We start from the raw sequence: 7,081 nt of genomic DNA, 5'->3' as shown, positions 1-7,081 counted from the left end.
GTGCAGGCCGTACCGAGGCCGCCGAGCGTGGGTACGACCTTCTGCTGGGCACTATGGCATGCCATGCCGGATGTCATGGGACGGCAGCGCCGCCTTGCTGTTCGTCAAGATTCTTGTTGGAGGAGCTCAAGTATTCTCCGTCTTGCATTCCAAAGTGCAATTATTTCTACCTTATCGTTTGAAATGGTGTTATGTCATTCTTGACAATTTTCCTTCATGTTTCATGATTCACAACTTGTCAGGAATGAGATATTGTAAAACCATCATTTTCTCTTCTGTCAGAGTTATTTCAACCCATGATAATTTCTTTGTTGGAGTTATCTTGGTATACATTTCACCTAAAGCCTTCCCTAAGGAATGTTGCTATTTGTGGTGCTTATCAATGATCCAAGTTATCTCTTTATCATCTTGGTGGAAGAAGTTTTTCATCTCTTCGTCGATCTCAAGCAAGCAATTGTTCAGTTAGTGGCAGAATCTCACCTCTAGTTTTGAGATGTTTTCATAAGCCCACGAGGAGTATATCATTTTATTGTTGATTCTTCAACAACTCCGTTCAATCCTTCATTTAAGGATGTTGTCTCAAATTGATTTGAGGTACAACATGTTGTTTTCTCTCCGTTCTTTTTATTCCATTCTTCCATTTCTTCCGGAGGCATTGTGATGTTGCTCTCTTCGACCCATCATCTTGTTTTGTCAAGACCATGTTCTTTTCATCTTATCAAGTCTTGCCTCTCTTTTCAACCGAAGTGCTGCCCGAATTCTTCCTTTCTCATCTCGTTTTAACCGGAGTGGTTTCAAAGTCTATCTTGTCCCTTAAGCTCTTGGTTCTCGTTGTATTCATTGTTACTCTTGTCCAACGGACTGTTTGCAATCTCATTCATATCTTTTGTATTATTTCTTTCAGGTTGTTCAACCTCTTGAGGTTCATGGTTTCACTCGTTTGTCAAAGAAGCAACTTAGTATTACCTCTCCTCTTCCTCTTCCGTTTGTCATCCCTAGATCTCGGGGCAGATCTCTTGTAAGTGGAGGAGAGTTGTAACGACACAAGACCGACGCTCCAGATGCCTTCATGTATTTCGAGTTTCGTGGTGTGATTTATTTGTTTGTTGCATTCATCATTGCATCATTTGCATTGCATCATGTCATCATGCAAACCTTTTTAAAACTCAACTAAATAAATCGTGTGGATCCTCGGTCCATTTAAATTGAGGGATATTCACATGGTGATTCCTCTTTATAACATATCCTCCCAATATTAGGGAGCTATAATAAATATTCCGTTAATTTTCAATTCACCATAACACACTTGCAATTTAAATCTCATGCCTATTCTATTTCAAGTTTGCTCCCCAAACTTTGCCAACAATTCCTTATCTCTTTTATCGAGGCTCCTCCTAAATTCTCAACATTTTTTGGACTCTTCTAAAACCTTGGCCTAGTTCAAACCATTTGAATTAAATTCAAATGAGTTTGAATTTAATTCTTGCAATCATGTCCATTTCTATTTTCTGGGATCAAGCCCATTTTCGAGAGTATGAAAAAATGACCCTCCTGCCCAAGCACCACCCCTAACCTCTCTTTCTTTTCTTTCTTATTATCTCTGTTTTTTTTATTTAGAAGAGAAAGGAGAGAGTACAACCCAGCAGGCCATCTAGGCCATGTGCAGCCCAACTCATCCCTGGCCTAAGGCCCAGTCAGCCTCTCCTTAACCTAACCCTCCCCTGATCCCATCCTCTCGATCCCCCACTTACTCCTCTTGTTCCCGTGCCCGCCGCCACGCACGCACGACAACGCAGTCACTCCTCTTCCCGATCCCCATGCCCACGCTCCTCCCTCGACTGCGTCGGCCACCGGAGTTGTAGCTCGGCCGCATGCGTGCCCCGCTCGCGCCACCAGCTTCCCCGTGCAGGAGCTCTCGCTGGACCCGGCCATCTTCTGCCGCAGCTCGCCGGAGCTCCTCTGCTCCGCCCGTCCTCTGCCCCGCCTCCATCGCCGGACCACCCCGACCCCGTCGTCATCCATGTGACGAAGCCCAGGCCGCGCCACGCCTTCCTCGGCCTCGCCTTGCCGTGATCCACGCCAAGTCCCTCCGGCTTCCGCCCTCGCTCTCAAGTCTCCACGCCGCTGACCATGGCTAGCGCCTCCATGTGCAGTGGGCATGCTCGTCTCTGTCGAGGGGGACGCGCCCGCGTTGACCTCCAGGGGCGCCCTTGTGGGCCCCATCTCCAGCGACTGCCCTCCTCGCTCAATCGCTCGTGCGGGTCGCACCATGGCCTCTCCGGCTTGACTCCTGAGACCCCTGCCTCCGCGCCCGAGCTGCTCAGCCCTGCTTCGCCTTGGCCACCGCGAGCACTGGATGCTCTGGTGAGCCTGCGCCAGCCAGCAACCTCCTGCTGCCCTTGCCCCATGCATCAGCCACTCATGCGAGCACCCCATGTGCGAAACCTGCCGCTGTCGGAGGCGACTAGTTGTGTCCTTTTGAACGCTATCAGTCTAAGGCCAACTCCACCGCGTGACCCCATTTTATCCGCATATGTCCGTTTGAGGTAAAACGAACATATCAGACGACCCAGCGCGATCTCATTCTAAAAAAAGTCCATATTTTGTCCGCTTTGCCTCATCCTGGGATCAAAGTTGGGATGGTTTTGGGTCTGAAACGGACACGAGCGGACGCTCTCTGCGTTGTCCTTGTCCGGGGCGTGTCCCACCCTGGCCCGCGTGTCATTGGCCCACATACCCACCCACCCACCCACCCCCACCCACCCCCTCTCTCTCCTCATTTTCTCTCCGGCGACCGGCGCGCGCGTACGCGGATGGCGAGGCGGCAGGGCGACCGGGCACGCAGGCCGCGCCCGCGCGTGCGCGGGGGGCGGAGGCCGGCGGCCATGGAGCCAGCAGCGGGGAGGACGCGTCCGCGGGGATGGCCGGCGTCATGGATCCGCCCGCTCTGGAGCTCGACCACGCCATGTCTATGATGTCACCGGCTGCGGCGTCTCTCGAGCCCAGCCTGTCGCCGTTCGCGCCGGCCATGGAGGACGCCGAGGGGGCCCCTTTCGGCCACGCGCACAGCTTCCTGCTCCACCAGCAACAGCACCACCCCCAGCCACACGCGACCTTCTTTGGCGCGCACCCGTCCTTCGAGTTGGCGCCGCCGCCGCCCAAGCGCCAGCACCCGATGGCAGGCGCGCCGGCGCTGAAGCTGCCTGCTTTCCAGGGCCACCACCCGCGGCCGGGACGCCACTCCTCCGCTTTGCCTTCTACTTCAAGGAGGCTTTGCGCCTTGCGCTCTCCCCCAATGGAGAGACGCCCGACGGGCTCCTCGGCGCAGGCTGCATCCACGTGCTCGACTTCGACATCGGCATGGGCGAGCAGTGGGCGTCGCTGATGCAGGAGCTCGCGCAGCGTCGCCCAGCAACGACGCTCAAGGTCACGTCATTGGTCTCGTCGGCGTCGCACCACCCGCTCGAGCTGCAGCTCATCCACGAGAACCTATCCAGCTTCGCCGCGGCCGGGGCTGGGTGTGGCGCGCGCGGGCGCGGCCGGGGCCGGGGCACGGCGCAGCGACTGGGGCGGGGCGGAGGGCGCGAGCGCGCGTGGCCGGCCGAGCTCGCGACGGCCGGGGTCGTGGCGCAGCGGAGGGCGCGGGCACGCTGGGCTGAGCTGGACCTCGCACCGGAGCTCGCGGACGCGGCCTGCAGGCGGGTGCGATGTGGCGCGGAGGCAGCGGAGATTTTTGGGGTTGGTCGCCGCGGTGGGCACCTCGAACCGAAGCCGGACGCTCGTGTCCTTTTTGACACCTATCGCCACCCCAAACGGATGAAATCCGGACAAAACGGACGTCCGTTTGGGGTCGTGCGGTGGAGTTGGCCTAACTCCACCGCGCGACCCGAAATGGACGTCCGTTTTGTCCGGATTCTGTCCGTTTGAGTAGGGCAATGGAGTTGTGTCCGGGCCTATCCTTGAATGCGGTGGCCGTGCGCCCAGCGCGCGGACGCATCTTGTCCACGTGCATATTTCTTTGCAAGTCCTTAATTATTTTTATCATTCATTTTTGATACATGACAATACATCATCACATTTTGACTAGTAAAGCAAGGCCAAGAAAAACAAGAACCATAAGAATACATTTAAGAAGATACCCAACTTTTCATAACTGCTCCCTTGAGTTGAGTCAGGGCTTTCTCGATGCACTCATTGGTGATCTGTGGAGGAGGCTCGACGTTGCACCCTCCTTTCTTCTTCAAGCCAGAAGTCGATGTTGCTTCCTCACACCTAGTCTCGTGTCTAACATCTAATCTAGCAACAAGTGCACTTGTCTCATCTACAACCTTTATGCTAGCTAAAAGTGCACGAGCATGTACTAAATTTCGCTCTATCAATATATCGATGTACTCTTCTTCACAATACCAAAACTTGCATCCATTCTACACAATAAAATTTGAAATTAGCACAACTAGTCTAATCCGAGAGCACAAACCGAAGCTAAAAAGAGCAGATACCCCATCGTTTAAGCACTTGATGAACACCCATCCGGGATGTTCCGGCGTTGTAGACACGCGGCGCACGACCATCCTTGGGCAGTGGTCGCACTTAATGAGGGGCAACGGTGCCCCGACGAGCTTTTGGGCAAGCACCGAGCCCGGCTAGCCGCCATTCGTGTATCTGCCGGCGGACCACCGGCAGTGCAGATCCGAGCGGCTAGAGGACGAGCCACTGCCTGCATGTGGCCTTGCGGCCTTGCCAGGGCCTTCCGGCGAGGTGCTCGACCAGTCCATGGCGCGGCCCGGCCTCCCACAGCCAGGCGAGCTCAAAACCGACCGGATCCGCCCCAAATCCGGCCGGCGGGTGCGCAAACCAGTTGGCCGTGGTTGGGTAGCTCGGCGGCGTCGAGGGGAAGGGGTTGGGCGAGCGCGCGTCCGAACTGCACGGCTGCAATGGCAGCGGCGGCGGCGACGGCCGCGAGGGGAAGAGTGGGGAAGAGTGGAGAAGAGTGAAGTGGGGTGCGGCCGGAAGGAGGGAGGGGGCGGATAGAAAAAGGCCCGTCCTATGCCACCGACGGGCGGGCCAGGGGAGGACACACGCAGATGGCTGGCGCGTCCGCGTGGTGTCCGTTTCACCCCAAAAGCGGCGCAAACTTGAGCCGCGGATGGGTCGAAAGCGGACACAAAACGAACAAAAGTCCGTTTGCTCCCGCGCGTTGGGTCGCCCGGTTTGTCCCTTTTACCCCAAACGGACGGGGTCGGACAGGATGGGGTCGCGCGGTGGAGTTGGCCTCAACCGAGGCCTTTTGTGTTGATCCGGATCTCGCCAAGACCCTCTTGGATTTCGGCAAGTAGCATGAGGACCGAGGACTCGGAGCAACCAGTCCGTCAAGTTTCTCAGAGACCACATGGACGCCAAGTGCCATGATGTCGACGACCCTTCAAGTTGGACTACGGTTGCCGAGTACCACTACCATCGCAAGAACCGAGATCGGCAAGTCCAAAGACCCCAAGTACCACGACTACCCTAAGGACATTGGTCCCGTCAAGTTCAACTACAACATGTGTACAACTACCGCCGCCTTGATTTTCGACAACACGTCATGTACCTCTACTTCCACTACCATCGACGATGACCGATAGCAGCACTAGTTCCCACTATGACCCGTGTACTACTACTTCCACTCCGAACTAGATCCATCCCGAATGTACACTTTGAAGGTATACCACCGAGACGACCGCCCGTGGACGAATGCTTGTGTTGTATGAGATGCTCGTGTTTGCACCATGCTCGATCTATCACTTGCGATGCCCCTCTTTTGCCATGCCACCATCATGTGGGACACCCGATATCCGGGATCACTCCCCGTCACTCTTGCATGTTTCGCACTTCCGATCACTTCTTTTGCACCGGCATCTCAACGAGTAATCGGAACCGATATGTTGCAGTGGCATCATTTTCGAATCCGTCGTGGTGGCACTCTCTCTTTCCACCACGGTGACAAATGCTTCATAACATGCTCACGTCAACATTTTCATAAAATTGCATATAACTTGCATGTGTCATCCGCATCATGATAACAACATTTAAAATGTTTAAAATTATTGTTTGCATTAAATTGCTAAATGACATGTGGGGATTTATCGCAATTGTTATTTGTTGTTTCCGGCCTCATTTAAACTTGCCTAGATAGGTAGTTTCATTATGCTTCACCTATTGCCATGTTAACCAACATTTAATATCGATGAGTAGCATAAACGGGAGCGAACTAAACAATTGGATGTGGTGTTTCATCAGTATGCAACTCGTTGCATATTGAACTCCATTTAGTTTGTAGTATTGTTAGTTGCACTTTGCCATGCCATGCCTATCTAAACCGGACATGCATCATTCTTAATTGTGCAACATGCCATGTTTATGCTTGTGTGTTTACCATGTTGTTTGCTTCTTTTTGGTGTTGCTTCTTGATAGTCTCGGTTTCGTTGTGATCGTGAGGATTCGTTTGAATACGCTTGGTTCGTCTACGCCCGTTTGTCTTCTTCATGGACTTGTTCTTCTTCAGGCAAGATGACTAGTACCTTGGATCTCACTACTATCTTTGCTATGCTAATTGTCTCGAGGCTATCGCTATGTCGCGCTACCTACCACTTGTTTATCAAGCCTCCCAAATTGCCATGACAGCCTCTAACCTTTCCCACCATCCCAGCAAACCGTTATTTGGCTATGTTACCGCTTTGCTCAGCCCCTCTTATAGCATTGTTAGTTGCAGGTGCAGTTGCAGGTTGTTCCATGTTGGGACATTGATATCATGGGATATCACAATATCTCTTATTTCATTAATGCACATATATACTTGGTAAAGGGTGGAAGGCTCAGCCTTTTGCCTAGTGTTTTCTTCCATCTTGCCGCCCTAGTTTTTGTCATACCGGTGTTATGTTCCTTGATTTTGCGTTCCTAACACGGTCGGGGTTTACGGGGCCCCCTTGACAGTTCGCTTTGAATAAAACTCTTCCAGCAAGGCCCAACATTGGTTTTACAATTTGCCTAATAACAACTAAAACTTGCATAGGGATCGGCTTGCACCCGAGAATTCTTAATC

This window comes from Triticum aestivum, chromosome 3B (genome assembly GCF_018294505.1).
Source record: "Triticum aestivum cultivar Chinese Spring chromosome 3B, IWGSC CS RefSeq v2.1, whole genome shotgun sequence".
NCBI lineage: Eukaryota > Viridiplantae > Streptophyta > Magnoliopsida > Poales > Poaceae > Triticum > Triticum aestivum.
The sequence above is the reverse complement of the archived record's forward strand: the minus strand, read 5'-3'. Positions refer to the sequence as shown.